This window comes from Peromyscus eremicus, chromosome 1 (genome assembly GCF_949786415.1).
Source record: "Peromyscus eremicus chromosome 1, PerEre_H2_v1, whole genome shotgun sequence".
In the NCBI taxonomy this organism is placed as follows: Eukaryota; Metazoa; Chordata; class Mammalia; order Rodentia; family Cricetidae; genus Peromyscus; species Peromyscus eremicus.
Genome location: NC_081416.1, coordinates 113,493,953 through 113,513,845, shown reverse-complemented (window position 1 = coordinate 113,513,845; position 19,893 = coordinate 113,493,953). Strand labels below are relative to the sequence as shown.

At 38.7% G+C, this 19,893-nt stretch overlaps 1 protein-coding gene and 2 pseudogenes across 1 annotated transcript in view; 1 reads left to right on the top strand and 2 right to left on the bottom strand.

Moving 5' to 3' along the window:
- The window catches only part of LOC131915440 (vomeronasal type-2 receptor 116-like), a 10,750-nt pseudogene extending 5,631 nt beyond the window's left edge, over window positions 1-5,119 (bottom strand).
- The window catches only part of LOC131917766 (olfactory receptor 5V1-like), a 26,660-nt gene extending 19,215 nt beyond the window's left edge, over window positions 1-7,445 (top strand). The window contains exons 2-3 of the mRNA XM_059271845.1: window positions 4,346-4,567; window positions 6,722-7,445. The gene's annotated coding sequence lies outside the window, so the exon portion shown is untranslated. The remainder of the gene's footprint in view (window positions 1-4,345; window positions 4,568-6,721) is intronic.
- On the bottom strand, window positions 5,936-19,893 carry LOC131915382 (small ribosomal subunit protein uS2-like; annotated as a pseudogene).

Genomic DNA, 19,893 nt, shown 5'->3' with positions numbered 1-19,893 from the left:
TTAAATGGAGAGAAACTCAAAGCAATTCCACTAAAATCAGGAACAAGGCAAGACTATCTGCTCTCCCCATACTTATTCAATATAGTACTTGAAGTTCTAGCCAGAGCAATAAGACAGTATAAGGAGATTAAGGGGATACAAATTGGAAAGGAAGAAGTCAAGCTTTCCCTATTTGCAGATGACATGATAGTATACTTAAGTGACCCCAAAGATTCAACCAAGGATCTGATACAGCTTATAAACACCTTCAGCAACTTAGCAGGATACAAGATCAACTCAAAAAAATCAGTAGCCCTCCTATATACAATTGACAAACAGGCTGAGAAGGAAATGAGAGATACATCACCCTTTACAATAGCCACAAATGATATAAAATACCTTGGGGTAACACTAACCAAGCAAGTGAAGGACCTATATGACAAGAACTTTAAGTCCCTGAAAAAAGAAATTGAAGAAGATGTCAGAAAATGGAAAGATCTCCCATGCTCATGGATAGGCAGAATTAACATAGTAAAAATGGCAATCTTACCAAAAGCAATCTACAGACTCAATGCAATCCCCATCAAAATACCAACACAATTCTTCACAGTACAGGAAAGAATAATACTCAACTTCATATGGAAAAACAAAAAACTCAGGATAGCCAAAAGAATCCTGTACAATAAATCAATCTCTGGAGGCATCACAATCCCTGACTTCAAGCTCTAATATAGAGCTACAGTAATAAAAACAGCTTGGTACTGTCATAAAAACTGACATGTGGACCAATGGAATCGAATTGAAGACCCTGACATTAATCCGCACACCTATGAACATATAATTTTTAACAAAGAAGCCAAAAGTGTACAATGGAAAAAAGAAAGCATCTTCAACAAATGGTGCTGGCATAACTGGATATCAACATGTAGAAGGCTGCAAATAGATCTATATCTGTCACTGTGCACAAAACTTAAGTCCAAGTGGATCAAAGACCTCAACATAAATCCAGCTACTCTGAACCTGCTAGAAGAGAAAGTAGGAAGTAGTCTTGAACACATCGGCATAGGAGATCTCTTCCTAAATATAACACCAGTAGCTCAGACACTGAGAGAAACAATCAATCAATGGGATCTCTTGAAACTGAGAAGCTTTTGTAGAGCAAAGGATATGGTCAACAAGGCAAAGCAACAGCCTACAGAATGGGAAAAGGTCTTCACCAACCCCACATCTGACAAAGGACTGATATCGAGAATATATAAGGAACTCAAGAAATTAGACATCAAAATGCCCAACAGTCCAATTAAGAAATGGGCTATAGAGCTAAACAGAGAATTCTCAACAGAGGAAACTCAAATGGCTGAAAGACATTTAAGGAATTGCTCAACATCCCTAATTATCAGGGAAATGCAAATCAAAACAACTCTGAGATACCACCTTATGCCTGTCAGAATGGCTAAGATCAAAAACACTGAAGACACCTTATGCTGGAGAGGATGTGGAGCTAGGGGAACTCTCCCCCACTGCTGGTGGGAATGCAAGCTTGTACAACCGCTTTGGAAATCAATATGGCACTTTCTTAGAAAACTGGGAATCAATCTCGCCCAAGATTCAGCTATATCACTCTTGGGCATATACCCAAGGAATGCTCAATTATACCACAAGGGCACTTGCTCATGTATGTTCATATCAGCATTGTTTGTAACAGCCAGAACATGGAAACAACCTAGATGCCCTTCAATTGAAGAATGGATAAACAAAATGTGGTACATATACACAATGGAATACTACTCAGCAGAGAAAAACAATGACATCATGAGGTTTGCAGGCAAATGGATGGATCTAGAAAAAATCATCCTGAGTGAGGTAACCCAGACTCAGAAAGACAAACATGGTATGTACTCACTCATAGGAGGATACTAGATGTGGAACAAGGATGACTGGACTGCTACTCACAACACCAGGGAGACTACCTGGAAAACAGGACCCCAAGAAAGACACGGGGATCGCTCAATGATGGAGAAATGGATGAGATCTACATGAACAGCCTGGACGTGAGTGGGGGCAATGAAGGGCGAGGGTTGAGGGAAAGAGAGCTTGGGGGAGCGGGAAATCCCAGCTGGATCAAGAACAGAGAGGGAGAACAAGGAATAGGAGACCATGGTAAATGAAGACCACATGAGAATAGGAAGAAGCAAAGTGCTGGAGAGGCCCACAGAAATCCACAAAGATGCCGCCACAATAGACTGCTTGAGCTTAGGGCCTGCCCTGAAGTGTGGCTGATATATCCAGTATCATTCCATTGAAGAAAATTTATTTTCCCTCTCTAGAAAAATATCAATTGCAAACAGCTTCTTTGTCCAAGATGTGAATTTGTGCCTGCTTCTCCTTTGTGCTGGGATTTGTCTGCCTTGTGCTTGTGCAGGTCTTATGCAGTCTATCATGGTCTTTGTGAGTTCATATGTGCATCTACCCTATGTGCCTGTAAAATAATGTTTTCCACATCATCAGACACTCTGGCTCTTAGATTTTTTTCCTATCCATTCTTTGGTATGGTTCCCTGATCCCTGAGGGGAGTAGTGTGATAGACACCTCCCATTTAGGGATCAGTCCTCCAAAGCATCTCACTTTCTGCACGTTGTCCAGTTGTGGGTCTCTGTTAGTTACCATCTACTGCAGGAAGAAACTTCTCTAATAAGATTTGGGTGATGTCCTGATATATAGGTATAGAAGCATATTATTAAGAGTTGTCTTATTGTATGCTCATTTGGCAGAATAGTAGCAGTAGGCTTTTCCTTGGGTCCATGATCTATCTATATTCACATTATTGGTTTCATTAACAGTGCCAGGTATGGATACCATCTCATAGAATGAGTCTTAAACCCAATCAGAAAGTTGGATTTAGGTTGGGTAGCCCCCTAATATTTGTGCTACCATCATGTAGGAATGTCATTTTTACAACTTTCAGGGTTTGTTACTTGGAGAAATTGATGATTCCTCTTTTTCTTCAGTAGTGAGAATAGCACCTTTCAGCACTATGAACACTAACTAGTAAGTAGTGGTGAAATTTTTGTTTGAGCACCAGTTCAATTGCTCCATATTCTATGTCATCACTATGTGGTGTCTTCAGCAACAGGGTCTTACTGTCACACTGTGGAGGATAACCAATATCATCAATTCTGATGTTTCCTGTATGTTGTTGTCTCTTGATGTTAATTTATACCACTAACAAGGTTTATGTCATATGCAGCAAAAGAGTACAGAAATCCATCCACTTGGGAGAAAGATTTATAGAATACTTGTATTTAGAATCTATGTTAAACTTTAAGCCATGTCTTTGACAATTCATATTATTCAGTGGAAGACTTATTACCTGCCAGGGGTAAAATTCCAGTCTTTTCCAAGTGTTCTCTGGTGATGTAACTATTTGTTCAACAAGCATTTCATGAAGTGCATAGGCCACAGCATAGACAGCATTGTATAGGTTGTAACTTGTCTCTCTCATGGACACTTCAAATTGGTTCCTGGATAACCATTCTAGTAGGATTTTGGTTGAACAGTTTTTCAGTGTGTTACAATGAAATGACAATGAACAGTTAAAATACATCCACCACAACCTACCAAGGGAAATATCTTTACTGTAGTTGGAAGGTTGCACAGTCTGAATGAATTTTTTAAACTAGAAATCTCAGAATGGTGATGTGATAAAATGAGAATCCCATGGAAGGAGTTTTTGGGGAACTCCCCTTTACTTGTGGTCATATCCCACCATGAGGTGGTGATCCAGAGTCTCTGAGTGACTAAATGTTGTCATAATCTAAAGTGTAGAGTTAGAGCAGAGTCTGTGTCCCCATAGATGATAATAACTTTTGCTGATGATGTCATGATCTGGTTATAGTATGTTTCAGTTCTTTTCTGGTCTCTATTTCCTGTGATCACATTCACAAAGACCAAACAGATTCTGTGTTTGTGCATCTCTTCTCTCAATTCAGACAGAAATTGAATGCCTGGGTCATCATCTGGAATTACTAGTCCCACCCAGTTCCAGCCAAAATGAATTATCAAAGCCATCATGGCCAAGGACAGAAATGTGTGCTTTGGAGATATCTGGTACAGGTAAGTAAAACGTTCACAGTCACTCAGGAGAGGATGAAATGGCCCATAATAAAGCTAAAGAACATAAACATAAACAGTATGAAGAAGATAAATACATACATCTCAGTCTTTCTAAGCATTCTAAGAAAAATCTGAAAGTCTTAGGAAGTATGAATTGTTTATCTAGTTATTACATTTTTTTGGTGATTTTTCTCAAAAACTATTGATAAGACTCTATCTTACATTAAAACACCTCACATCTCCACTCTTTCAGATCTATTTCCAATTAATCTGCCGAAAAGTGAGTATTTATGCTTCAAACTGTGAATCAGAATAGACATAAAGCCAGTTATGGATTCCAACCTGTCTTGGTGCTCAGAAAAGTGGCAGAAACGAAGACAGGGTTTCATCACAAGCCCTACCTTACCTCACCTGTGGTATTGTGAAAATGTACAGGAGGGGCCCAAGTGCGACGGATGAGAACCACCTTGGTCTGGTAAGTACGGTGAACAATCTTCTTTCACATCTAGAGTTGTAATTAGGAATAATTGCATCTTTATTTGAGAATACACTGATTGTTTGAAGATCTTTCTTTTTGGCACAGCTGACTTCAACCATCAGAGAAATATTGGGTAAAACATGAATGTTCCTGTTTATTTGTTTGATGGCAAAAAATAGAGACAAAATCAAGTGGATATTCGTGGCTGTCAATCTGAAAACAGAACATAATGATCACTTGAGTTTAGGCTCTAAACATGATAATCTTAGACTATAGTCACTGTACTGATTGTGTACTGAATGCTGTTTACCTGACCCATTTCAATGTAGATATAGGTCTCATTGCTGTGGTATGTGAGAATGTGAGATCTGTGAAAGAATTTAAGAATATTTAAAAGATTTTTTTTGGGGGATAGATTTCACTCAAATGGGACTCTGTTATTTTTGAAAATTCATATAGTTTACCTCTGTTGTCTGTGAACATGGCAAGAAGCCTGTGGACTGTCCATGGACCAGAAAGTAGGTGATAGCCAATACTGAAAGTGTTCATGGCTTTATCTTCATATACTTACTGTACACAGAAAATGAATGAGTTCCTGCTGTGGGATGGTCTGTATGTCAAATGCTCTGATTGGTCAACAAATAAAACACTGATTGGTCAGTGGCCAGGCAGGAAGTATAGGCGGGACTAACAGAGAGGAGAAAGGCGAGAACAGGAAGGCAGAGGGAGACACTGCCAGCCACCGCCATGACAAGCAGCATGTGAAGATGCCAGTAAGCCATGAGCCACATGGCAAGGTATAGATTTATAGAAATGGATTAATTTAAGATATAAGAACAGTCAGCAAGAAGCCTGCCACGGCCATACAGTTTGTAAGCAATATAAGTCTCTGTGTTTACTTGGTTGGGTCTGAGCGGCTGTGGGACTGGCAGGTGAGAGAGATTTGTCCTGACTGTGGGCCAGGCAGGAAAACTCTAGCTACAAGTTTCATCAGCTACCTTGATTCTGATATTTTCCCCCCATAAAGAATAAATAAGACAATAACTTAGTAAATGAGAAATGGTTAGTAAAATCTATCCAATAGAATAAACAGATCTTAGGAGGCCATTGAGTTCATAGGTAACACAAATAACATAACATTTCTTATTTTTTCCTCTCCATTCCATAGAATTTTCTCCTTTTAATTTTCTGAGGCTGTGCAATCTTGAGTGATAAAAGGCTGAGTATAACAATGACTGTTTCTTTATGAGGAGGGGCCCTTGGATCACTAACAATGCATTTTATACTTACTTAATTGAACATAGATATATTAACCCTGATTTATGTTGTTGGTTTTTTTCAAGCTTTTAGGGACTTTATTTTCATTCACTGTTTTCCTCCTTTGCCCTGGTATCGCAGATCAGCCCTGGACCACTCAGTGGTGGCTCCAACCCATTCAGTGTCCTGCTCTATGGGATCTGCTGATCTATCATTGGTGGATGGCTGGACACTCTAGTCATCATTAGAAACTGCTGAATGGGTACAGAGAATACCTGTATGCCCTTAGACCAGTCTTTCATCTCTGGCTGAGCAGCAGTGAACTCAGGAGCTGGTGCAGTCCATTTGTGCTTTATCACAGCCTTCTCAGCAGCAGCCTTTTCCCCCTCCTCAGTCACCTCTGGGTCTCTGTAGAAATACAGATCAGGCATATCCTCCAAGGGTGGTCATGGGAGATAGCACCACAGAGGCAGAATACTTCCTGGGCCAGCATTTACCACATCAGAAACAATGAGTGAGCTTCCTTGTTGTTGCATTGGATAACAATACCCATGTAGTGCAGAGGAGAGTCTGTGTTACACAGAGCAGTGGTGGTTGACGTAAGATGCCTCTGTGAGGTTAGCCCTGGGATAAGCCACCACTAGAAACTATGGCTCCCTAAAGGCTGCTTGGATCTGATTAGTGAAGGACTCAGGCATGAAGCAGCCAGCAATTGGAGTGGCTCCAGTGGCAGCAGCAAGCTTCAGCACTGCTCACTGGCCAGTGTTCCTGGAGGACATGATGCTGATATCAGCAGGGTTCTTAATGGCAATGGTAGCCTGGGATGCAAGCAACAGTTTTCCCTGGGCCTTCTTCAGATTTATGATATAGATATCATCACTTTTCCTTTTGTAGATGTACTGCTCCATTTGAAAGTCATGGTTGGTGCCATCTAAGTGGGTTCCTGTGACAAGAAATTTGAGGACACCCTCCTCCTTCATTTGCAGGACATCATGGGCTCTGTATATTGTGTAAGTTTCCCTTTAAGTTTAAGATTAAGTTTAAAATTAACTCAAAAAAATCAGTACCCCTTCTATATACAAATGATAAATGGGCCAAGAAAGAAGTCAGAGAAACATCATCCTTTACAATAGCTACAAATAATATAAAATACCTTGGGGTAGCTCTAACTAAGCAAGTGAAAGACCTGTATGACAAGAACTTTATGTCTCTGAAGAAAGAAATTGAAGAAGATGTCAGAAAATGGAAAAATCTCCTATGCTCATGGATATGTAGGATTAACATAGTAAAAATGGCAATCTTACCAAAAGCAATCTACATATTCAATGCAATCCCCATCAAAATCCTAACACAGTTCTTCACCGATCTAGAGAGAACAATATTCACCAACAGCACAGAAAATGAGAGCAACAATTAATAAATAGGATCTCCTGAAACTAAGAAGCTCTGGTAGGGCAAAGGACAGAATTCTAGAAACTAGACATCAAAATACTAAACAACCCAATTAAAAACTGAGCTATAGAGCTAAACAGAGAATTCTAAAGAGAAGAATCTCAAATGGCTGAAAGGCATTTAAGGAACTGCTCAACATCTTTAGTCATCAGGGAAATGCAAATAAAAACAACTCTGAGATACCATCTTACACTTGTCAGAATAGCTAAGATCAAAAACACTGAATACTGGTTATGTTGGAGAGGATGTGGAACAAGAGGAACACTCCTTCACTGTTTGTGGGAGTGCAAACTTGTACAGCCACTTTGGAAATCAATATGGTGGTTTCTCAGAAAATTGGCAGTCAATCTTCTTCAAGACCCAGTTATACCACTCTTGGGCATATACCCAAGGAATGCTCAATCATACCACAAGGACACATGTTCAACTATGTTCACAGCAACATTATTTGTAATAGCCAGAACCTGGAAACAACCTAGATGCCCCTCAACTGAAGAATGGATCAAGAAAATGTGGTACAATGGGCAATGGTGGTGCATGCCTTCAATCCCAGCACTTGAGAGGCAGAGACAGGCAGATCTCTGAGTTTGAGGCCAGCCTGGTCTACAGAGGGAGATCCAGGATAGTCATCAAAACTACATGGAGATACCCTGTCTTGAAAAACCAAAAACCAAACAAACAACAAAAAAAGAAAATGTGGTACATACATAATGAAGTACTACTCAGCAGTAAAAACAATGACATCATGAAATTTGCAGGAAAATGGATGGAACTAGAAAATATCATCCTGAGTGAGGTAACCCAGACTGAGAAGGACAAACATGGTATGTACTCACTCATAAGTGGATACTAGATGTAAAGCAAAGGATAACCAGACTACAACCCACAGCTACAGAGAAGCTAGCTAACAAGGAGGACCCAAAGAAGGACACATGGATTGCCCTGGGAAGGGGAAATAGATGAGATCTCCATGAGTAAATTGGAAATTAGGGATGGACAATGGAGGGTAGGGGTTGGGGGACGAGAACATAAGGGAAGAGGATGGTTGAGCTGGAACAGGGATAGAGTGGGAGAGCAAGGAAAAAGATATCATGATAGAGAGAGACACCATGGGGTTAGAGAGAAACCTGGTACTAGGGAAGTTTCCAGGAATACACAAGGATGACCCCACCTTAGACTACTAGCAATAGTGGAGAGGGTAACCTGAACTTGCTTACCCTGGTAATCAGATCAATGAATACCTTAACTGTCATTATAGAGCCTTTCTCCAGTAACTGATGGAAGCAGATACAGAGATCCATAGCCAAATACCAGACCAAGCTCTAGGAGTCCAGTTGAAGAGAGAGAAGAGGGATTATATGAGCAAGGTGCATCATCATCATGATGGGAAACCAACAGAGACTACCAAACCAAATTAGTAGGAACTCATGAAATTTAGACCAACATCTGTGGCGTCTCCATGGGACTGGAGTAAGCAAGACAGTTGTGTAGCTTGATCTGCTTAAGGGGCCACCTTAAGCAGTAGGATCAGGATCTATCTCTGGTACATGAACAGGCTTTTTGGTGCCCACTACCTATGGTGGGATGCCTCACACAGCCTTGAGGCAGGGTGAGGGCCTTGGACATTCCTGTGCTGAATGTACCAGGTGCTGCTGACTCCAAATTGGAGGCCTTACCTTCTTGTAGGAGGGAAAGGTGGGTGGGTTGGGGGAGGGGAGGCTGGAGGGGCTGGAGGAGGGAAGAGAGGGATCTGTGATTGGAATGTAAAATGAATAAAAAAATTTCTTAATAAAAATATCTCCCTCCCCCCAAAAAAAACAAAAGAAAAAAATGTTACAATGGGAATCAAGATCAATGCCATGTGGACCTGAGCAGTGTGTAAAGGCTATGTTGGTTGTTTTGTATTTAGTAAAGATTTGTTCTTCCTATAATACCTTGGATTTTTATTTCAATATTTTTATTTAATATTTTAACAAAATATATTGACAATTCTCTTCAGTGTGGTGGAAGAGGAAACAAAGTCAGCATACACAAACCTGCCTAGTCGTTTTTGCTGCTCTCTACACAATAGCCTGCCAATGCAATTGGATTCAGTAGCTGTCAACAGTTGAATGGATAAAGAAAATATGATACTTATAGAAGAAAAATGTTATCCCTCATATTAATGAAATCCTACATGACAGTGGATAGGACTGTTTATCAGGCTAAATAAGCCTGAGACAGAAGCACAACTACTATATATTTTTCTTAAGTTATAAAGGATAAAATAAATATATGACTAAAAGCAGTAGATTTTTCTCCAAAACCAGGGTGTTGGAACAATGATGAGGGAATAAAGAAGAAAGCGTACAAGTTGGAATAATGAACATGATGATATAAAGTATATAAATGTATATGAATATGCGTATTAAATTATCTTATGTGGAAACTTTAAACACAAAAATTATAACACCAAAGCAAAAACATTACTGTAAAAATAACAGATACCAGTACAATATATTTATATTCTTTAGGATAAGTTTTAAAGGGAGCTGGAGAGATGGCTCAGTGGTTAAGAGCACTGGATGTTCTTCCGGAGGACACAGGTCAATTCCCAGCACATAAATGGTGGCTCACAACCATCTGTAACTCCATTTACAGGAGATATGACTCCATATATGCACACAAAACACCTATACAATAAAAATAAAAATTTTAAAAAGATAAATTTATATTAATTTCTTTTTCTCCCATAGAAGAGACAGAAAGTTATGACTGAACCCAGTAACTAGAAAAAAGAGTGTTATTGATGTGAATCCACGTATTTACTGATAAAATGCCTCAGACAATAAATAATTTTATTTTTTCTGAGTACTCATACACAAATTTCTCAAGTAAAAATTTGTTGAAAAATACAAAATAATTGCAAAATTTATAAATTGTGATAACATAAGACTTTTCACAAGAGTTTAGGAATGAGAAAAACATACAAACACAGCAGTATATAATAATCAGCATATTTATATTAGTTTTTGACCATATTTAATGAAGGAGTAATACAAATGTTATATTAATTCATTATGTATTTATTAAAAATCCAGCCGGGCGATGGTGCCGCACGCCTTTAATCCCAGCACTTGGGAGGCAGAGCCAGGTGGATCTCTGTGAGTTCAAGGCCAGCCTGGGCTACCAAATGAGTTCCAGGAGAGGCACAAAGCTACACAGAGAAACCCTGTCTCGAAAAACAAAAACAAAAACAAAAACAAAAAATAAAAATTCAAAGATACACCATAATGGTGAAATCAGATGTTGTACCTGTGCTTGACAGTTTTATACTATCAAAGCAAAATCCTCAAGGTAATGAGTCTCAAAACAGAAGCTAGAAGGCTTACAGTTTTGGAGATTTCAGTTGATCTGAATGGAGTTTGATCACTGGCTTTTGTTCCATATAACACCATGATTCAAGATGAGAGAGATAGTTATCACCAAAACCACTCAAATCATGGGTAGGATGCAAAGGAGAAAATAATGGGGAATTGGAATCACACAGTTCCATTGGAAAATGCACATTATCAGTAACTTAAACTACCTATTAACTACACCACACACAGGCAGTGCCAAACTGAAAATCAAATCAAGTGCAAGCATTTGAGCAGACCTTCACATCCAAGCTTCAGCAATGATGGAAATGTAAAGAAATCGTATACATATAACACACATTTCTTTTCATCACCAACCAAGTCTAAGTTAGAGTGAATTAGTGAAGAAAGTTGCTTTGCTCAGCCACAGAAGTTCTGATTAAATTATAAGATGAGCTGACATATTTGAAACCTAGTTTGATAATCCACACACTAAGAAATGCTCATTCAACACACAAGTATAGTAACCTGGCTAGAAACTGGGTAAAGTAATAATACGTTTGATGAATTGCTTTTGATGATAACCACAAAGACATAGAATATTGAGTTCTTTTCGATGACCCCTTTCAGCTTTTTCTTCTAGGCCACCTCCATCTCATTCTTTGTGACTATGTAGAACCAGAGATTTGATGTCAGGGATCCAGAGCTGTAACACTAGTCCGGGACTCAGGTGGTGACCTTTATCCCCTTTTCTGTCCTCAATTCCAGTTTCTCCAGACTTATTCTTAGTTTTGCTACAGCCTGCTGGCAGGAGCTTCTTCTCCCAGCCCCACTTCCACATCCTCAGAACTTGACCTCTTAGTATAGTCCCAGAGTCACACTCTGGGATTACATAAAAAAAAAAAAAGCATTGTTGTCACCCAAGAGTTTTCTAGTCTAATTTCCGAGAATTTTAATGACAGAATCATATTGTCTGTGATAGAAACATTTAGAATTCTACTTCCTAAATCTTTGTGATACTTCCTGAGAGTTTGTGCACTATACTGAATAATAACAGAGCATGAAGGGACTTTTCTTCATACTTGGTGTCAAGAAAAATGTTTTCAGTGTTTTTTTTTATAATGTTTGTAATTGTTTTGTCCCATGTATTCTTTATTATCTTATGTGTATATCTTGTTTTTCTCAGTACTTAAGGCTCATTTATTATTGAAGGATGTAGAACTTAGACAAAATTCTTGGTAGAAAAACTGATCTATTTATTTAATGGTAGAGATATGGAATGAATATATATATATATATATATATATATATATATATATATATATATATATATATATTACTTATAGTTAGAGTCAGGTTCATATACAAAGATGATTCCAAAGGTAAAGATGATTCTTGAAAAATATCCTTACCCAGCATTGTTAAACAACAACGTCAACAACAAACCCAGTAGATATTTAACTCTTCTGCCATTCTACTGGGTATGATAATGTCTCCTGTTATAGCCCTCCTCACAGTATATCAATACAGTGTTTTATTTGTCTTATTTAGACTGAGAAATCATGAAGGATGTGAGTCCACATAATTTATTTCTGTGATATATGAGTAACAAATGTTTATCAAATGGATGAAGAGAGCATCAACTGGGTGGTTCACTAGAAAATGAGGCAGGATGGTGTTGACTATAAGGTTGTTTGTGTCTTGGAGCTGTAGAACACTAGTGTCAAAAGGCATTTTAAAAGTGAATCCCAGCTCCCTCATTTTCAAAAGATAAGCTACACAGACAGGGTAAGCAGCTTATACTAGGTCACAGTCACTGAACCAGAATCTAGACCTTCAGTCTTCTGTTTCCAAGTTCAGGATTCCTATTTCTTTGAGAATTTGTGATAAATAGGAGAGAAGATTTAAAAATCTTCCAAAATGTCCTCCTTCCTCCATTAACCCAGAATCCTCAGAAAACTCTCTTCAAACTTGTATCCTCTTTCAGGACCCTTTTGGGAATTATGACTGCTTTGGATTGAGATGGACGAGAACACTTAAATTGCACCAATCTTCTCCCCCTTCCCCTCAACAGTTGCTTCAACTTGTAGTGTGTCTTCATCTGATAGGGTACAGTTTAATTATGAAGGATTTTCATTGCTAGGTTTTTTAATGGTTGCTAATTTTTTGTTTCTTTTTGGGTGGTGTTTTATTGTTTTCTTTTTTTAACGAATGAAATATATACACCAATTAATATGACTACCAACAATTCATGAGGGTTCCCCCTTCTCATTTCATGCAAGTTGTTAAGGGAACAAAAAAATAAGTTGAAATAGACTACATAGAAAAAGATGAAAATTAGCTTTACTTGTGCGTGGTATTGCATATTTATGTACATTATTATGAATACTGTATATTGAATAATATTTTGATTTCCAGCTGCTTTTCCAGTGCTATCCTGACAATGTCAATCAAGATCAGAGGAACAACTGCTCTGTTCTTCTTGTCTGGGTCCCTAGTGCTTCCGATTGTCCTCTCATATCTCTCACAGATTCGTATTGAAGGGTTTGAATCTATGCTATATTTGTGGCAAAATATCATTACTACCTATTATTTCTGTCACAGACATTACTAATGTATTTCTTAGACTTTGCTTCAAATTTTATTTATTTATTATATTTTATTTAAATAACATTTTTCATTTATTTTACATACTAACCACAATATCCACCCTCCCTCCTCTCCTCCAAGTCCTCCCCTTCCCATCTATCCCTCTCCCCTTCCACTGTTCCTCTGTCTCCAGTCTCCATTCAGAAAGGGCAAACCTCCCACGGGCTTGAGCACATCATGTCAAGACAGGACCAAGCTCCTCTTCTTGTGTCAAGGCTGGACAAGGTAATCCAGCATGAGAAACAGGTTCACAAAAGCCAACTAAGCACCAGGGACAGGTCCTGATCTCACTGCTAGGAGCCTTAGAAAGAGACCAAGCTATCCAACCGTCACACACATGCAGAGGGCCTACGTCGGTCCCATGCAGGCTCCCCAACTGTTGGTCCAGAGTCATGAACTTCCACGAGCTCAAGTCAGCTGTCTCTGTGGGATCCCTATTATGAACTTCCTGGCTTGTACAATTCCCTCTTCCCCTTCTTCAGCAAGACTCCTTGGCTTGGCTGTGGATCTCTGCATCTGCTTCCATCAGTTACTGAATAAAGTATCTCTGATGACAATTAGGGTAATCACCAATCTGATTACAGTAGATGGCCAGTTCAGGCACCCTCTCCACTATTGCTAGGAGTCTTATCTGGGGTCATCCTTGTGGATTCCTGGAGGTTCCCCTGGCCCCAGGTTTCTCGCTAACCCCCAAATGGCCCCTGACATCAGGATGTCTCTTTTGTTACTATCCCCCTCCAGCCCACTTCCAATGCGCTTCTCATACTTAGTCCACCCAATCCACTCCTCCATCCCACAGCCCCGCCCCCAGTTTATACCCAGGAGATCTCTTTTATTTCGCTTTCACAAGCAAAAACATGCATCACTCTTTGGGCCATCTTTGTTATCTAGCCTCAGTGTGTCTTCATCTGATAGGTGTACAGTTAAATTATGAAGGACTTTCATTGCCACATTCATTAATGGTTGCTGTTTTTTGTTTCCTTTTGGGTGATGTTTTATTTGTTTTCTCTGGGCTTTTGTTAGTTTTTTTGAGAAAGAACTTTAAATTGGCTGAGTAGGGAAGGGGAGAGGATCTGGAAGGACTTGGGTGAAGGAAAGAACATGATCAACATATATTTAAATTAGAAATAGTTTTAAATAATAAAAGAGATAAAAAAGTTATAAAAAAAAGAGACCACAGCAGTACCTTCTTTTCTAAAAAGGACTAAGTTAATATATGTAAAGTCCTTAGATAGTGATTGGTATATGGTAAATAGTCACTAAATGATAGTTAATAATTTTGATTTCATTATTGTATTATCAAAATATGATTTCAATGAGTTATTGAACAGCTTTTATACATAATCTATGCCATTGTATAGCCATACTGTGATTTACTTAAGTTTAAATATTTTTATTTATCACAAAAATTCTCAAGCATCTCCATAGCATACAAAGACAAGAGCATTATCAAAATTGTTGCATACCTAGTTATCAGTTTGCATCTTGGCATGGCAAAGGATGTAAGTCTGAATGATCAAGCCACATAACAGTATTTGCATACCTGAAGCATTTATGCCTACATGTATGGTGATATTTTATTTGTATTAAAATGTTATTTATATGTTAATAAATAAAGTTGCCCGTGGGTCAGAGCTATTAGCAAGCCACAGGAAAGCAGGGCAGTGGTGGCATATGCTTGTAATCCCAGCACTTGGTAGGCAGAGCTAGGTAAGTCTCTGTGTGTTCAGGGGTATAGCCAGTATTGGATACACATGCCTTTAATCTCAATACCAATCATAGAAAACCTGGAGGTCTATACAGACAGGCCGTGATGAGGTGGTCATGTGGTTGGGTTTACAACCAATGAGAAGGCAGAACAGGAACTCTATATAAAGACTTTAACACAGGGGTAGCTCTGGTTTGGAGAGGTAGGACCACCGCAGGAGGAAGGGTAAGGTTTTAGCTCTTAGCTCTGACCTCTTGGCTTTCTTCTTTGCATTGGTTCTGTGTTTCTTATTTAATAAGAAGGTTGGTTACATCTACATACACGAGCCATTTCTTACATTAACAAATACTGAACTTAGATTTCTCATTTGTAAAAAGGCAAAATCAGGCATCTAGATAGGAAAACATATGTTGTGTTATGCTCTTTCATCTCTCATAACTTAAAAAAGTTTAAAACATTCTTTTAGATTTCTCTTATACCATGTAAATATGTAAGCCTGGATATAAAAAGGACCTTCAATTTCAACTATTTCTTTTACAGACATAAAATTCCCAGCATTGTTATCAAGAGAGATCACATTACTCCATTACTCAAGCATGTTGGCCCGTCAGATGATGAGATTGGAGTGTGAATGATAAGAGGAAGTACAAATGCTCTCACCTTAACTCCCAAGAAAACAAATTTGTCCCCCTCCAAATTCTGCATGCTAGAGGCTGATGGGGCACATTGCACAATTCATCCTCATTCTTGACTTTCTTTTTCAAAGTCCACTAACTTTCCCCTCAGGTCTTTCTCAACTGTGACTTATCTTTTGGACTTTGGGACAATCATTTCCATGTTCTATTTTACTGTGACTACTAATTCCCTATATGATCACTCTTAGAATGTTTCCTATCATCCATTACCCATAACCATATATTTGATATCCAGGCTAGTGATAATCACACACTATATTCATTCAGTTTCATTAAACTTCCCCTTTACTTCCATTTCTTCTTAGAACATTTCTCTCATCTGATCCACAGTCTCAAAACATCCTCCTCTGCTTTGAATTTAATTCATGCATAAGCTATAAATAACTGGATACAACGTTTGTCCCAAGCTATTAAACTCCACTGTGCTGGACCTCATAGATACAACAATATCCCATATTAAAGAGCATTTGCTACCAAAAATTTGTTTTATTTGTGATGATTTCCTTAGCATAATCCAGGGGATATTTGGTATGATTTCCCTAATTCAAATGCCAAATTCTACACATCTCATTAATGACAAAAGTGATAGTCTACCATACAAGTCAAGGAATATGTCATGTATATACTGCTATAATATTTAAATACATTTTGTATCACTAGGGAAAGAGGAAATAGAGACATAAATATAGGGTGAGTGTCCAAAATGTTAAAATAGCAGGCAAAATCATGATGTGGAATTATGAATTCAACAAACTATCTTCAATAGTGGGAAATGTAACCAAATTTGTGATCTTAATAACCCTTTCTCAGATACTGCAGGAAATAGCTTTCATTCTAGCACATGACAAGGCAAATAGCAGGTTAGTACTTGAAGTGACATCTCTTGTAATAGATGAACGAAATTCTTTCCTCAAATAATCTAAATAGCTGCTACATAAATTTCTAACCTAGAACTTTAATAAAGACATGGCATTGTTAACACAACCAGTCTGTGGCTATGCATATGATCAGATGAAACATAATTGAAAGGGAAGAATAAAATTTTTGTAGTGACATTTTGTTCCAATTCTTGATTGCAGCTATAAGTCATAGCCAGGCAGGTAGAAAAATGATGATATGTAGATTTATTGAACCAAAGATAAATATCTCCATAAGAAATTTACCCATAAAGCAGATCAGAAAGATCAAGATCATCTCTGTACAGGAATTGGGCTTTCCATACTAATGGAAGGAATGGTAGTAGACCATTGAAAGACCACTTTACTGCAGCCCCTAAAAAGGGAACTCAGGGTAGTGCTTTGCACTGTGTTTCTGGGGGGACAATGCATGACCCCACCAAGTGAGAACTGTAACTAATAATTATAACCCTTTAGGAACAAGGTAGAATGTGTATGTCTGATGGCTGACATCAGAGTTACTATCTAAAACGAACCTGGAAATGAGAATAGGTACCAGTTACTTACTTCATCTCAGGTCCCCTATTTTATAAAGATTTTTTTTGAGTACAGCCAGATTATTTCTAATGATTGCTGAGATATACATAAACAACAATTTTGTTTTAAAACTGTATCATAACCTCTCTGTTTTATATAGAGCAGGTTAGTGCCCCATCATATTATAGAATTTTTTCAGCTAGTGAATCTACCTGTTGATAGATCTTGGTCTAGCTGGCCTTAACAGGTACCTTTCCTGGTATGCCAATAGGCACTATAGGTAGCTATTTTGTCCTCTATGCCTGGAAATATCCTTTTGATCTAACATTCCAGTCTGTTGGAGGACAAGAGGAGACACATTCTCTTCTGTAACTACTTCCTGCTGAAACTAGGACATTGCTGTCAGGGCTCAGGGAGGCTGGAGTGCTAGTCAATGGCTGTAAGGGGATTCAGGCAATGGGGCATTCATCAGAAACATCTGGTTCACTGATCTCGTTGAAGAGATAGGGACCAGCCACATTGGCTGGACTGGTCTGCATCAGTTTTCAGCAAGTCCCAGGATTTCAGTCATTTGGAGAAGGTTGTAGTCAGCAGCTGATGCTTCGATGTGTTTGTTAGCTAACTGGAAACATGCCAAGACAGATATAAACTAGGAACAGAAGTTAAAATTTTTGAACTTAAAGAAAAACCTTACATTTGGAACTTTCAGGCCCATAGTCCTAGTTGGGAAAGGGAAGGAGTCCCAAAAGCAGAAAAGAGAAAGATCCCATTCTTTTTTCCTTTTTTTTCCAAGACAGGGTTACTCTGTATAGCTTTGTGCCTTTCCTGGAACTCACTTGGTAGTCTAGGCTGGCCTTGAACTCGCAGAGATCCACCTGGCTCTGCCTCCCGAGTGCTGGGATTAAAGGCGTGCGCCACCACCGCCCGGCGAAAGATCCCATTCTTAGGAGCAGACAGATGGGGAAACCTATTCTGTACTTATCTGAAGTACTTCTCACTTTTGATAAGTGGACCCAAGTCTTATAACTCCCTAGATTCTCTGAAGGTTACGTGCCTTTTTGTTTTCAAAAAGAGATAAAAGTCTTAGCTATATTAGCGTTACAAATATGTACTGACATCCACATTGTAGCTAAAGCAGGTAACAGGTATCTGTAGAGCAGGTGGAGTTTGTTGTTTTATCACCGGCACTGTGGCTGCACCTGAATCTACTGCTGTTTCAGCTCCTGACTGCAGCTCAGGCTGAGGCCCGATGGGTCTTTTTGCATCCTGCCAGAACTAACTTTTACTGATGCCATCAAATGTAGTTTTTAACTAAATCTCTGTCATTCTATTTACCAATAAAGACTAGGGAATCAGTTGCTGGGGTAAAAACATGCTAGCTCAGAGATACTGAGAATCAACCAGCCACCCTTCTTCTTTAGTCAGTGACCCAGCAAAAGAGCTTCTTTCTGCTGACCCAATTCAAAACAACTGAAGTCACTACCTACTACTTCCTGTGCATCTCTCTATCATCTTCTGGACTCCCTCTGACTCTCTGTGACTCTTTTCTGTCAACTAATTTCTGGTTCTGCCTCCTGACCCAAGGTTGATTTTATTTAATTAATGCAGTCTCAGAGTTCACAGTGTAATCGAATATCCCACAACAGGAATAGACTCACACCACTCAGTCCTAGCAAAAGCTATATATTTGAGTTAAAAATGTATGAAAAATTTCCTCGATCCGGAGAGCTAGATATAGCTTGGGCAGAGATGCCTCTAGCCTAATAAGAAGCACCTTTAAGTCTATCCTTAGAAGATAACCAAAGGAAATTTAAAATCTTGAGCTTTAGAATAAAAAGTAAGTAATTAATGCTCTACCTTCATATCCTGCTTACTTATGCTCTACCTGCTTACTCCATTGATCAATGTTAAAACTTTGAACTTTTGAAATCTTACTGTAATAGTAGCATAGAAGGGGAAGAGTCTGAAACATTTCCCCTTTTAACTTACCTTAAATCACTTACTTATACCTTTACAATTTGCATTTACATCTTAAATAATTTCTGTGACCCTCAGAACTTACTTAAACTTTCACATCCTCAGACCTTTATATCTTCTTATACCTTCAACATTTGCATAGACTTTAACCCTTTCTCTTTCCATCTAGTCATTTGCCAGAGACACAAGTAGTAATTATTGAGAACAATCATTGGAAAGCATGTTCCTCTAGTGGAAAAGTACATTGGAATCATGTTTATCCTTTAATATAATGCTTTTAGCAAGGAAAACCTGTCTGCCTTTGCTCAACGGAAGCCTGGAAAAAACAAGGCCTGATTTTTTACATATGAAATGAGCTAGGAAGGTGGCTGCAGCCTTAGACAAGACCATGGTCACCTTCAGCTGCTGAACTGACAAAACTATAGTTAGCCTAGCTGTCAATAGCATCAGAGATCTGAGAAAAATAAATTATAGCTGGGAGTATAATCCAATTGGCTGGTGTATCAGTTAAAATGACAGAAACTAGTTCATTACCTAGATGGTTGCCCCAGGCTCCTGTGGCTTCTATGGCATTGGGGGCAGAGGTACCAGGGCAGCATCAGTCTTCAACTGCCAGATCCAAAAGGTGATAGGCTTTCATGTGGAGGAAAATTTGGGGAGCTGACCTTATTTTATCTAGGCAAAGTGGGACAATCAACTACCCAGCGTCCTGCTTGTCCACAGTTTGGGCTGTGTTGTGTCCTGGCATTAGGTGTGGCATTGGGGTAGTCTTGCCAAGTGGTTAACATTACCACAATGCAGATGGAGTAGTCAT